Genomic DNA, 14529 nt, shown 5'->3' on the forward strand with positions numbered 1-14529 from the left:
TTCTGTTGTGGTTATCATCTGTGTTCAGTGTTATTATTCTGTTGTTGTTATCATGTGTGTCCCCCATGGACCAAGCACTGGTGGACTTGACAACAGTTGTGTAAATACTTCCGTTGAGTGACGAGTAACGCGGTGATGCTGGCCGGGAACTGTATCCCGTTGCTTGTTGTATTTGACTTACAATTAATTCAACAAATGAACATTAATTCTTTTCTCTGAACGTTTTGTGTCATAAGAACAATTGAATAGTAAATCAACATAGACTCATAAGGGAATTATGTAAATGTCAACAAAGACCATTAAAAGAATTATGTAAATGTCATAAAATAATTACATAAAGAATTATGTAAATGTCAACATATGTTTGAGATATGTTGGTCATAATCTGGAGAGACATGACACTATTTTTTTTATACTAACACATTTAAGTACATTTAGGATACCTGATCAACCAGGCTGTGACTCATACGTCAGGCTGCGAGCAGCCGCGTCCAACAGCCTGGTTGATCAGTCCAGCAACCAGGAGGCCTGGTCGACGACCGGGCCGCAGGGACACTAAGCCCCGGAAGCACCTCAAGTAAAGTAAAGTAAAGGTACATGTGCTCCACCTACCCTGGACTATATGAAGGGGAGTACAGTGTGTCAAAAAACTAGCTACGTGATGCTAAAAATTCCCATCACACAGGATGGTACAAAGGTATGTGATAAGTAGTCTACACTGGCACACTCTGGGTGCATTATGAGGATATCTTCAAGAACACGAGAGTGAATAAAGTAATTACAAAGCTCCAAGTATCTCATGCCAACGGGTCTGAATTGTCTAATAACTGCGCATTTGGTAATGTAGTGTGCGAGATCATGCCCCCAGTTCGTGCTGACAGTTTGCACCTGGAGTGCTCAGGATTGGGAGATCCGTCACCTGTAGCCACCTGCCACAGGTAACGGTAACCCAACCTGGTCCTGGCAACCACTGTGTCCACCACCTCTACTCTCTGAGTGTGATTGCTTCTGGACCGCGTGTGCTGACAGAGAACACTGCTGGCGCTCACGCAACCCCAGCACTGAGTATACTACAGTATACTGAGTATAGCATCGACTTGAGAATGGTCCAGGACGGACCGAAACGTCGTCGTCCCTTCACCTTCTAGTGTGTGGTCTGGTCAACATCAACTGAGTATACTAAAACCTCTTGTCTGATATCTGGTCCCTCATATCCAAGTGGTGAACTGTCCGCTACGTTAAAAATAACATAAGAGGGTCGCTTGGCTTACTTTCCAGCCACCATAACGAGCACAACGACGCACATTCACACAATAGACACATTAAAAATATTTTTTTCAGTGTGGCTGATAGAGGCTGACTCCATACACAGTTTCAAATGTACATATGATAGAGCCCAGTAGGCTCAGGAACCTGTACACCAGTTGATTGACAGTTGAGAGGCGGGACCAAAGAGCCAGAGCTCATTGCATAACTTAAGTGAGTACACACAACCCCCATTAACAATCACACCAAACATTTGGCCCCCATTAACAATCACACCATTTGCCACATTAACAATGTGCCAAATAGCCCCATTAAGAAGAGGAGATTCAGGAAGTAGTCGCAAGCTATTTTGTAAACATAAGTGACTAAGGCTTTTGAACGCCCTCTAAGTATAAAGTTAAATTACTAACAAATGTCTAATTGTGTTCCAAAAGGGTACCTGATTAACCTGGACGTGGTGTCTACGTCGGACTGTGAGCTGCGGGCACCAACAGTCTGGCCAGACCATCAACCAGGAGGCCTAATAAGAGACCAGCCCGCGGGGGCAGTGACCCCCTCCCCCCTCCCAGAACCACCACAAGGTAGACACAAGGTAAGCCGGGGTGAGGTGTAGTAGGTCGTTGAAGTAGATAGTCTGTGGTAGCTCCTCTGTAGATAACTCTTCTCTGGGAGTACATAAGAGTAGAACAAGAACAAGTAACTGTTCTTGGAGTCTCTCCAAGTGAGACTCCTTAACAAGGGAGGAAGAACACGTCCCCGCGGGACGCCATAACAAGGGAGCAAGAACCTCATGAGCCCATTATATGATTCATTAGGAATAAACTTTATTCATTGTAACATTTATTCAAGTATCAGTCATACAAGGAACAGGTTGAGCCCATAGCCAGCCGTGTACTAGAGCCTTCAGGTGATCAGTTGACCTGATCTCCCGCGTATCAACCTCTTGAGCGAACACGTTCCAGACGCGAGTCAGTCTAAGAAGGAACGATCGCTGATGGAGTGATGTTCTTGAGAAAGGCAGTTCCAGCGTAAGACCGTTGAAGGTTGAGGGGCCTAGTGCTACCGGTGGCAACTACTGACTTCCCACAAAGTTGGGCCAGGTGCGGAACTTTGAAAATATTAGTCTTGTACATAACAGTAAGACCACGAACGTCACGACGGTGTTACAGGCTCTGATGCTCAGACCGTTCCCATCAGACTTGGTCAAAACTAGAGATGAGCCTTCTTGTCCGTCCCTCCACTTTGTCCAACAGTCTGATGAATCATGGAGGGCAGGCAGACCAGGAGTGGGGGTACATACTCTACACGAGAGCCAACTTGTGCTTCATATAAGATTTTGCAGTCCTTGGGCCAGGTTCACGAAAGAACTTACGCAAGCACTTACGAACCTGTACATGTTTTCTCAATCTTTTGCGGGTTTGTTTCCAATTATCAAACAGTTAATGAGCTCCGAAGCACCAGGAGGCTGTTTATAACAATAACAACAGTTGAATGGGAAGTTTTCATGCTCGTAAACTGTTTAATAAATGTAACCAAAGCCGGCAAAGATTGAGGAAAGATGTACACGTTCGTAAGGGCTTGCGTAACTGCTTCGTGAATCTGGCCCCTTGCTGTCAAGGTGTGAGAGTAAGGCTATGAGTCTCCTAGCGGCCTTTTGGACTACGTTAAGCCCGTGGCACCTCATTGTCATTTTGGGAATCAAGTTCGACTTCACTTTCAATATCATTTTCATTTGTGAACTCTAAAGTTTTTGCCAGCCATTTGTAGTGTGTAGTCTAGTTATTATCATCGCTGGTGTTTTCGCAGCCATAAATGTGAACTACCATCACCTACACCAGGTAGAAATCGCTGAAAGTCACTCACTCACTCACTCACTCACTCACTCACTCACTCACTCACTCACTCACTCACTCACTCATTCTCTCTCTCTCTCTCTCTCTCTCTCTCTCTCTCTCTCTCTCTCTCTCTCTCTCTCTCTCTCTCTCTCTCTCTCTCTCTCTCTCTCTCTCTCTCTCTCTCTCTCTCTCCCCCCCCCCTCCCCCCCTCCCTCCCTCCCTCCCTCCCTCCCTCCTCCCTCCCTTCCTCCTCCCTCCCTCCTCCCTCCCTCCCTTCCTTCCTTCCTTCCTTCCTTCCTTCCTTCCTTCCTTCCTTCCTTCCTTCCTTCCTTCCTTCCTTCCTTCCTTCCTTCCTTCCTTCCTTCCTTACTTCCTTCCTTCCTTCCTTCCTTCCTTCCTTCCTTCCTTCCTTCCTTACTTCCTTCCTTCCTTCCTTCTGGCTCTTGGTTTCCATATGCTCTGACCTTGTCTGTTTCCCTGATAATGTTGTACATGCTAATCATGTCCCCCTTAAGTCTTTGTCTCTCAGCTAAGCGAGGTTAAAATCCCTTAGTGTATTCTGGTGAGGGATTCCTCCCTCCCCCAGCTGTGTGGACCAGACTGCTCGCATACCTCTGGACGCTCTCCAGCTCTGTGTTGAGGCTCTTGTCGGCACGTTTACCCGGGTCTCGTGCTCCCGGCAGCAGGGATGGGGCGGGCTTGCTTCTCACCCCTTCTGACTTGCTATTCGTAATGTAAACAAAAATTTAGAAGACCCAGTTGTAGATAGATTACTTCTAGATTAGACGCCCCCCCCCCCCCACACACACCACATCTTAAATCTTCTCGATGGAAACCAAGCCCCAAAATAAGCAGTTCCAAGATGAAGTAATAATCAGAACTACACCTTCCCTTAAAAAAAAAGAAAAGACCCTTAAACATCAGAATATGTCCACAGTCATCTGTGTGTGTATATATTCAGCCCATTCCTCTAAAATGACCAGTTACAGCCCCGCTCCTGTGCCGGGTAAGTCCACTACGGGCTCACCATAGCCCGTGCTACTTGGAACTTTTTGTTCACAGTAGCTGAATCTAAAACAACACAACGGCAGCTCTTAAATGAAAGGTAACTTATAGTTACTATTTGGCCGAAATTACCAATATGTATAGATGGACTACCAAAACGTTGACATGTTGTGTTATTGAATTTGGCCGAACGGGAAACTTTTAACGGCAACATAAATATAGAACCTAACTTCTTTCAGCAGTCTTAGGCCCAATTTACGCTATCTTAGGCCTAATATAGTACATATGTGCTATATTAGGCTTATATTAATGTTTCAGTTTGGATTTAGTACAAAAGTGAACTTTCTGGCAGACCATCACTACATGTTGGTACTTTTACACAAATACTTCCTAAGAGTACAATCAGTTTAGGAGGATGGCCTGGTATATGTATGTATGTAGACCTCAGACTGGCGGGAAGTCACCACTGGAGTCCCACAGGGCTCTGTACTCGGTCCTATCCTGTTTCTGATATACGTAAATGATCTCCCAGAGGGTATAGACTCATTCCTCTCAATGTTTGCTGACGACGCCAAAATTATGAGAAGGATTAAGACAGAGGAGGACAGCTTGAGGCTTCAAGAAGACCTGGACAAGCTGCAGGAATGGTCCAACAAATGGTTGTTAAGAGTTTAACCCAAGCAAATGTAATGTAATGAACATAGGTGTAGGGAGCAGGAGACCAGATATAAGGTATCATATGGGAGATGAAATACTTCAAGAGTCAGAGAGAGAGAAAGACCTGGGGGTTGATATCACGCCAGACCTGTCCCCTGAAGCTCGCTCATATCAAGAGGATAACATCAGCAGCATATGCCAGGTTGGCTAACATAAGAACGGCCTTTAGAAACTTGTGTAAGGAATCTTTCAGAACATTATATACCACATATGTCAGACCAATCCTGGAGTATGCGGCCCCAGCATGGAGTCCATATCTAGTCAAGCATAAGACTAAACTGGAAAAGGTTCAAAGGTTTGCCACCAGACTAGTACCTGAGCTGAGAGGTATGAGCTACGAGCAGAGACTACGGGAATTAAACTTCACGTCACTGGGGGACGGAAGAGTTAGAAGGGACATGATCACCACATGCAAGATTCTCAGAGGAATTGATAGGGTAGATAAAGACAGACTTTTTAACACACGGGGCACACGCACTAGGGGACACAGGTGGAAATTGAATGCCCAAATGAGCCATACAGACGTCTGAAAGAATTTTTTCAGTGTCAGATTAGTAGAGAAATGGAATGCATTAGGAAGTGATGTGGTGGAGGCTGACTCCATACAGTTTCTAGTGTAGATATGATAGAGCCCAGTAGGCTCAGGAATCTGTACACCTGTTGATTGACAGTTGAGAGGCGGGACCAAAAAGCCAGAGCTCAACCCCCGCAAGCACAACTAGGTAAGTACAGTGTCAGCAAGACGGACAGCCGCCTGCTATCATAACTAACACTATACTTCATATTTCTTCACTTTTCCCTTCCCCTGTATCTCTCCACCTGTTTCTTCTCTCCTCCCCCTTCCTCCCCCTAGACCTCCCCCTAGACCTCCCCCCTAGACCTCCCCCCTAGACCTCCCCCCTAGACCTCCCCCTAGACCTCCCCCTAGACCTCCCCTTAGACCTCCCCCTAGACCTCCCCCTAGACCTCCCCCTAGACCTCCCCCTAGACCTGACTCGGGCGACTAGTCCCCACAACCCCTGTTCTCCCTTGCCCACCTGGCCGACACAGTCGACTCGGGGTCCAGATGAATGACGTGACTAGTTCTTGGTGGCTGACTCACGTTGACCGATTGGCCTAAATTAGACCCTGGCCACCCGCCAGTCTTGACTTGGGAGTGATGGTTGGTCGCCACTATGGTGGGGAGGAGGAGGAGGAGGAGGACAGGAGGAGGAGAAAAGAAGAACAGGAGGAAAAGATGTAGGAGGTTGGGGGTTGTGGGTTAGCTTGCCCATGTTTGTGGTTTGTTAAAGGGCGGAGCACAGTCGACTGTATAGTTATTGAGCTAATCACACAACAGGATACTGCTCTCTTTTTGTCGACATCAAAGGACTCTTTGATAAGGCACAAGGAATTACGATCCTAGGTGAGCGTGCATTCATAGTTGTCAGTCCTCTCAGGGGGAGAGGACTGACATGATTGGAAGTCAGTCTGGCGGCAGCAATCCTCAGGCCAAGCTCGTCCAAATTGCTGTCGACCTCAAAAACGCATTTGCCAATTTCAATCTAAAGCTTAATTATAAGAGATATTTCTCGAATGTACAATTATTTTGTGGACTGTTAGCCTTGCAGACCCGGTGTGTGTGTGTGTGTGTGTGTGTGTGTGTGTGTGTGTACTCACCTATATGTACTTACCTATATGTGCTTGCAGGATCGAGCATTGACTCTTGGATCCCGCCTTTCTAGCTATCGGTTGTTTACAGCAATGACTCCTGTCCCATTTCCCTATCATACCTAGTTTTAAAAGTATGAATAGTATTTGCTTCCACAACCTGTTCCCCAAGTGCATTCCATTTTTCTACTACTCTCACGCTAAAAGAAAACTTCCTAACATCTCTGTGACTCATCTGAGTTTCCAGTTTCCACCCATGTCCCCTCGTTCTGTTATTATTACGTGTGAACATTTGATCTATTTCCACTTTGTCAATTCCCCTGAGTATTTTATATGTCCCTATCGTATCTCCTCTCTCCCTTCTTTTCTCTAGTGTCGTAAGGTTCAGTTCCTTCAGCCGCTCTTCATATCCCATCCCTCGTAGCTCTGGGACAAGCCTCATTTAGGTTTCTGAATGAAGTTCTAATTTTCGCCAGTGTAGAGCACGCTGCTGTCGTTATCCTATTTATATGTGCCTCATGAGTTAGATTAGGTGTCACATCCACTCCCAGGTCTCTTTCTCGAATCGTTACAGGTAGGCTGTTCCCCTTCATTGTGTACTGTCCCTTTGGTCTCCTGTCACCTGATCCCATTTCCATAACTTTACATTTACTGGTGTTAAACTCCAGTAGCCATTTCTCTGACCATCTCTGCAGCCTGTTTAAGTCCTCTTGGAGGATCCTACAATCCTCGTCTGTCACAACTCTTCTCATTAATTTTGCGTCATCTGCAAACATTGACATGTATGACTCCACTCCTGTAAACATATCATTTACGTAAATTAGAAAGAGGATTGGTCCCAGCACCGATCCTTGAGGTACTCCACTTGTTACTGTTCGCCAGTCCGACTTTTCGCCCCTTACCATTACCCTCTGGCTCCTTCCTGTTAGGTAGTTCTTCACCCATACTAGGGCCTTTCCGCTTACTCCTGCCTGCCTCTCAAGTTTGTATAGCAGTCTCATGTGCGGTACCGTATCAAAGGCCTTTTGGCAGTCAAGAAATATGCAGTCTGCCCAGCCTTCTCTGTCCTGCCTTATCCTTGTTACTTTATCATAGAATTCTAAAAGGTTTGTTAGGCATGATTTCCCTGTCCAGAACCCATGTTGGTGCTTGTTTACAAACCCAATGCTCTCCAGGTGCTCAACAAGTCTTAGCCTAATTATTCTTTCAAGTATTTTGCAGGGGATGCTTGTCAGTGATACGGGTCTGTAGTTAAGTGCCTCCTCCCTATCCCCCTTTTTGAAAATCGGTACGACATTTGCCTTCTTCCAGCAACTGGGCAATTCTCCCGACATAAGTGACTCATTGAAGATCATTGCCAGAGGCACGCTGAGAGCCTGCGCTGCCTCTTTAAGTATCCACGGTGATACTTTGTCTGGTCCAACAGCTTTATTTGCATCCAGTGTTGTCAACTGTTTCATGTGTGTGTGTGTGTGTGTGTGTGTGTGTGTGTGTGTGTGTGTGTGTGTGTGTGTGTGTGTGTGTGTGTGTGTGTGTGTGTGTACTCACCTAGTTGTACTCACCTAGTTGTGTTTGCGGGGGTTGAGCTCTGGCTCTTTGGTCCCGCCTCTCAACCGTCAATCAACAGGTGTACAGATTCCTGAGCCTACTGGGCTCTGTCATATCTACACTTGAAACTGTGTATGGAGTCAGCCTCCACCACATCACTTCCTAATGCATTCCATTTGTCAACCACTCTGACACTAAAAAAGTTCTTTCTAATATCTCTGTGGCTCATTTGGGCACTCAGTTTCCACCTGTGTTCCCTTGTGCGTGTTCCCCTTGTGTTAAATAGACTGTCTTTATCTACCCTATCAATCCCCTTCAGAATCTTGAATGTGGTGATCATGTCCCCCCTAACTCTTCTGTCTTCCAGCGAAGTGTGTGTGTGTGTGTGTGTGTGTGTGTGTGTGTGTGTGTGTGTGTGTGTGTGTGTGTGTGTGTGTGTGTGTGTGTGTGTATTCACCTAATTGTGTTTGAGGGGGTTGAGCTTTGCTCTTTGCTCTCTCCGCCTCTCAACTGTCAATCAACTGTTAACTACTTTTTTTTTCTCAAACCACACCACACACACACACACACACACACTGTGTGTGTGTGTGTTGGGCCCAGCTTGTGGAGCTGTTTATTTGTACTTTGTCTAAGGCTGTTTTGCTTTGTTTATTATACCAATCCCTCTTTCTTCTCCCCTTCCCCCTCCCTTTATTCTCTCTACTGTCCCCTCCCATCGTCTTTCCTCCCCTTCCCATCCCCCCCTCCCATACCCCCTCCCTTCCCCGCCACTACATTCCGTCCCTCTTTAAAAAATGCATATGACAAATTAGTTAAAGAAATAAAACAAATAGGCTGGGCGACACCCAACTCCTCTGTGTGTGTGTGCGTGTGTGTATGTGTGTGTGTGTGTGTGTGTGTGTGTGTGTGTGTATGTGTGTGTGTGTGTGTTTGTGTATGTGTGTGTGTGTGTGTGTGTGTGTGTGTATGTGTGTGTGTGTGTGTGTGTGTGTGTGTGTGTGTGTGTGTGTGTGTGTGTGTGTGTGTATGTGTGTGTGTGTGTGTGTGTGTGTGTATGTGTGTGTGTGTGTGTGTGTGTGTGTGTGGTGCAGCTGGCGGGGACGCGGGAGACGGGTCCTCGTGGTGGCGTTGTGAAGATAAGTGAAAGTGGGGTTGTTGATGACTGTAGTCACTGACTGACTCATTATATTATGACAATAATGACTGAGACAGTGCACCAGTTGTCTGTCCGTGAACCCGGCATCGTGACCCCGATTACTGGAGCGTTGGCAACACGTCTAGTCTGTTTTCTGGAGCAGTGGAACCTACTCGAGCCACAGATAAAGTAGGAGATGCAAAATTCCTATTGTTTACACGTCAGTTTGCAGAGTTTTTATATTCCCCAAGTAAAGAAAACATGGATCAGGTGATGAGGGAATACTGTGGGAACATGAGAGGTCTACGGTTCCCAAACACTCACCAAATATAGGGAATATTGCCAGAAAGTAAGTCGAGGTTTTTAAGAGGCAATTGGACAAATTTCTGCAGGAAGTGCCTACGAGCCGTCAGGGCTCATAGCTGTCTATGAATTATGGACACAGTTGTCCACTCAGCTATCAGGGGGCCTGAGAGCTGAGTGGACAGCGCTTTGAATTCGTAGTCATGAGGTTCCGGGCTCTATCCCCGGTGGAGGCGGAAACAAATGGGCAGTTTCTTTCATCCTGATGCTCCTGTTACCTAGCAGTAAATAGGTACCTGGGAGTTAGGAAGCTATGCACGCTACTTCCTGGGGTTGTGTAACAAAAAGGACGCCTGGTCGAGGACCGGGCCGCGGGGACGCTAAGCCCCGAAATATCTCCAGATAACCTCAAGAGAGAGCCTCTCAAAATAAATAGCCGACATCTGACCATTTCAATTCAATTTCTTTCAGCATTGTGCACCCCATACCCATCACGTGGGCGGTAAGGGTTACAGAGGCATATATTAGGTTCAGGAACGGAACCCCATAGTTCGTTTAGTTACAGCAAGTGATAGTCTTGTGAAGCTAGTTACACAATTGTTAATGTTATATATACATGTACCAATATTTACAGTCATGTACACAAATACAAATTCAAGCCTGGCCTCGGGCCGGGCTTGGGGAGTAGAAGAACTCCCAGAACCCCATCAACCAGGTACATATATACTCATCGATAATTTTCTGTATCACAAGTAATTCAACAAGAGGTTCACAAGTCACTATACAAGGCACTTTACATCTATGGTGAGTCACACAGTTATTAGTCTTGCTGCACACCCACCCAACTGGGCGGCAGCTTTACAGTCATGTGTAGTCTGCACCTACAGTAAGCAAACTTTGGATACTTGGCTAAGATTCCCGGCAGTACATCATTATAAATGAAGTACTTACACATTTCTTGGACACCATTGATGGTGTTATCGCTGAATTCCGCGATTTTTTCACATTCCATAATATAATGACGCAAAGTGTGCGAATAGTTCTGCTGACAGAGTTTACATTTAGTCAAATCTACATCAGCAGATGTTACAAACTGCCAGAGGTACTTGTAGCCGAGCCTAAGCCTAGCAGTGGTAACATCTAGAAGTCTACTAACCTTATTGGATGACCCATAGACGTGCGGTGTCTGATCAGACCTCCTGGTTAGTGGCCTGGTCAGAGTAGTGGCTGTATTTATTTTAATTTTATTTATTATATATACATGAGTTCTTACATTCTTGTAAAGCCACAAGAATCTTGCGATGATTTCGGGGCTCAACATCCCCGCGGCCCGGTTCTCGACCAGGCCTCCTGGTTGCTGGACTGGTCAACCAGACTGTTGGACGCGGCTGCTCGTAGCCTAACGCATGAATTGATCAGGTATCCTCTGAAGCTGTTTATCCAGTTCTCTCTTGAACACTGTGAGGGGTCGGCCAGTTATAGCCTCTGATGTTGATAGAGTTCTCTCTCAGAGTACCTGTTGCACCTGTGCTCTTCAACGGGGGTATTCTGCACATCCTGCCATGCCTCCTGGTCTCATGTGGTGTTATTTCTGTGTGCAGGTTTGGGACCAGCCCCTCTACTATTTTCCACGTGTAAATTATTATGTATCTCTCCCGCCTGCGCTCAAGGGAGTCGATTTTTTAACGTTTTAGTCGGTCCCAATACCTGCTTGATGGGGTTCTGGATGTTCTCCTACTCCCCAAGCACAGTCCAAGGCCAGGCTTGACTTGTGAGAGTTTGGTCCACCAGGCTGTTGCTCGCAGCGACCCGCAGGCCCACATATCCACCCACCCCGGTTGGTCCGGCACTCCTTGAAGAAAACTAGCAAGTTTTCTCTTGAAGACGTCCACGGTTGTTCCGGCAATATTTCTTATACTCGCTGGGAGTATGTTGAACAACCGCGGACCTCTGATGTTTATACAGTGTTCTCTGATTGTGCCTATGGCACCCCTGCTTTTCACTGTTTCTATTCTGCATTTTCTTCCTTATCGTTCACTCCAGTACGTTATTATTTTACTGTGTAGATTTGGGACCTGGCCCTCCAGTATTTTCCATGTGTATATTATTTGATATCTCTCTCGTCTCATTTCTAGAGAGTACATTTGGAGAGCTTTGAGACGATCCCAATAATTTAGGTGCTTTATCGCGTCTATGCATGCCGTATATGTTCTCTGTATTCCCTCTATTTCAGCAATCTCTCCTGCTCTGAAGGGGGAAGTGAGTACCGAGCAGTACTCAAGACGGGACAACACAAGAGACTTGAAGAGTACAACCATTGTGATGGGATCCCTGGATTTGAAAGTTCTCGTAATCCATCCGATCATTTGTGCACTCAATAATATATACTAATAATAGTGTATATGTACACATGTACAAAACATAACTAACATGGCCAACCTGGCACAAGGTGATGACACGCACCTTAATCCACAAGTGTTGAATAATAAGTCACACCCTCGCTCACACTGTTTCTCCCAGGTACAGAAAGAGCAACAGTCGCTAGGCTCCAGAATGAGTATCATGCCTAGGACAGCGATGAATTAGTAAGGTACAGTAAAAGTTAATAAAATTTTAAAGTAATGAATGTGGATTTAGTGCATTCATAAGGCTCAGGTGAAATATCAACCCTGATAGTGATCCCTATAAAAATCAATAACAATATGCCACAATAACAGGCACCACATTAAAATCACTTCTAAGAAAAATAAATCCATCCTATCAGTTTTCTGGCTGACGCAATATGTGCTTGGTTACGCTCCCTAAACGTTAGGTCGTCAGTCATCATTATTCCCAAATCCTTTACAGTGCTGCTTTCCTACTATCGGCAGATTTGATTGTGTTTTGTACCCTGTATTATGTTTAAGGTCCTCATTTTTACCGTACCTGAGTACCTAGAATTTATCACTGTTAAACATCATGTTATTGTCTGCTGCCAGTCGAAAACTTTATTAATATCTGCTTGTAGTTCTTCAATGTCTTCAACAGAGGTAATGTTCATGCTAATTTTTGTGTCATCTGCAATGGGTGATACGAAGCTGTGACTTGTATTTTAGTCCATATCTGATATGAGAATAAGGAACAGCAGCGGTGCAAGGACTGTACCCTGAGGTACAGAGCTTTTAACTGCGCTTGGACTCGATTTTATATAGTTGACCGTTACTCTTTGTGCTCTGTTCGTCAGAAAACTGAGTATGCAGCGTTCTGCTTTACCCCTTAATCCCATTGACCTCATTTTGTGTGCTATCACGCCATGGTCACATTCACCGAATGCCTTTGCAAAGTCCGTGGATATCACATCTGCATTCTCTTTTTCTTCTAATGCCTCAGTGATTTTGTCTTAATGGTCAAGTAGCTGTGAGAAGCATGATCTTCCCGCTCTAAATCCATGTTGGCCTGGGTTGTGGAGGTCATTGGTTTCCATGAATCTAGTGACCTGACTCCTAATCACTCTCTCAAATACTTTTATTATGTGGCACGTTAATACAACTGGTCTATAATTCTTTGCCAATGCTTTGCTCCCTGCCTTGTGTAGAGGGGCTATGTCTGCTACTTAAAGCACATCTGGTATCTCCCCCGTGTCCAAGCTCTTCCTCCACACTATATTGAGTGCCTGTGCTACTGGCACTTTGCAAATATTTATAAAAAATTGAAGTTCCATGAGTCTGGCCATGAGCCTGAGTGTATGGGCATGTTGTCAATTTCCCCTTTAGAAATCTGCCACGCTCGTGTTGATATCAGTTATATTTACAGGGGTTTGGATATCACACATAAAGAAGTTGTCCGGACAACATCAATAGATGTTTTATTGAGTGGATTCTGGCAGAACGCTTAGCGTTTCAGGTCCTTAATCCAGTCCCCCCCCCCTTCCCCAGGAATACGACCCGCCAAATCGTTAAACAACCAGGTACCCAATTCACTGCTGGGTGGAAAGAAACTACAGTTAAGGATTGGCACCCGGTTAATCCTCACCGACCAGGATACGAACCCAGGCCAAAGCGCTCGCGAAGCGTCGGGTGAGTGCTTTTCCACTATGCCACAAGGATTATGACACCATTACTCGCAGTCTGGCATATAAATCACAGCTCGGTTGATCAGGTATGCTTTGGAGATGTTTATCACGTTCTCTCTCTAAAACTGTGAAAGGTCGGCTAATTATGCTCCTTATGTTTAGAGGAAGTGTTGAAAGGTCTTGGGTAAGAGCTTTTGTGTGTTGGAGGAAGGGGAGGGGTTAGGGCTTTTTGTATTGCGTGCTCCGATGACCTAGAGGGCAATTAAGTATAGTCTCACTTCTGGTGATAGGATAGTAGCCAGGCTATGAGTATTCTTTTGTCAGGCTATGAGTATTCTTTTGTCAGGCTATGAGTATTCTTTTGTCAGGCTATTGAGTATTCTTTTGTCAGGCTTTGAGTATTCTTTTGTCAGGCTTTGAGTATTCTTATATCTAGGAATAACCCATGTGGACCCATTTGGTCATAGAGCCAATCGCCTCTGGTTTGATTTAAGTTGGGAAATCGTCGCAAGATTTTAAATGTAGCTAAAGGATTGATGAATATTTGTTCTGCTCCAGTGACCTTGTTATGGCGCCAGTGACCTTGTTATGGTGCCAGTGACCTTGTTATGGCGCCAGTGACCTTGTTATGGTGCCAGTGACCTTGTTATGGCGCCAGTGACCTTGTTATGGTGCCAGTGACCTTGTTATGGTGCCAGTGACCTTGTTATGGTGCCAGTGACCTTGTTATGGCGCCAGTGACCTTGTTATGGCGCCAGTGACCTTGTTATGGTGCCAGTGACCTTGTTATGGCGCCAGTGACCTTGCTATGGCGCCAGTGACCTTGTTATGGTGCCAGTGACCTTGTTATGGTGCCAGTGACCTTGTTATGGCGCCAGTGACCTTGTTATGGCGCCAGTGACCTTGTTATGGTGCCAGTGACCTTGTTATGGCGCCAGTGACCTTGTTATGGCGCCAGTGACCTTGTTATGGTGCCAGTGACCTTGTTATGGTGCCAGTGACCTTGTTATGGTGCCAGT

General features: G+C 45.7%; 1 protein-coding gene across 3 annotated transcripts in view; it reads left to right on the top strand.

Moving 5' to 3' along the window:
- The first annotated feature begins 1604 nt into the window (after positions 1-1604).
- The window catches only part of LOC123755876 (serine/arginine repetitive matrix protein 2), a 270322-nt gene continuing 257397 nt past the window's right edge, over positions 1605-14529 (top strand). For all 3 annotated transcript variants that reach the window (XM_069300127.1, XM_069300126.1, XM_045738800.2), the window contains exon 1: positions 1605-1858. The gene's annotated coding sequence lies outside the window, so the exon portion shown is untranslated. The remainder of the gene's footprint in view (positions 1859-14529) is intronic.

Source organism: Procambarus clarkii, chromosome 43 (genome assembly GCF_040958095.1).
Source record: "Procambarus clarkii isolate CNS0578487 chromosome 43, FALCON_Pclarkii_2.0, whole genome shotgun sequence".
NCBI classification, from domain to species: Eukaryota; Metazoa; Arthropoda; class Malacostraca; order Decapoda; family Cambaridae; genus Procambarus; species Procambarus clarkii.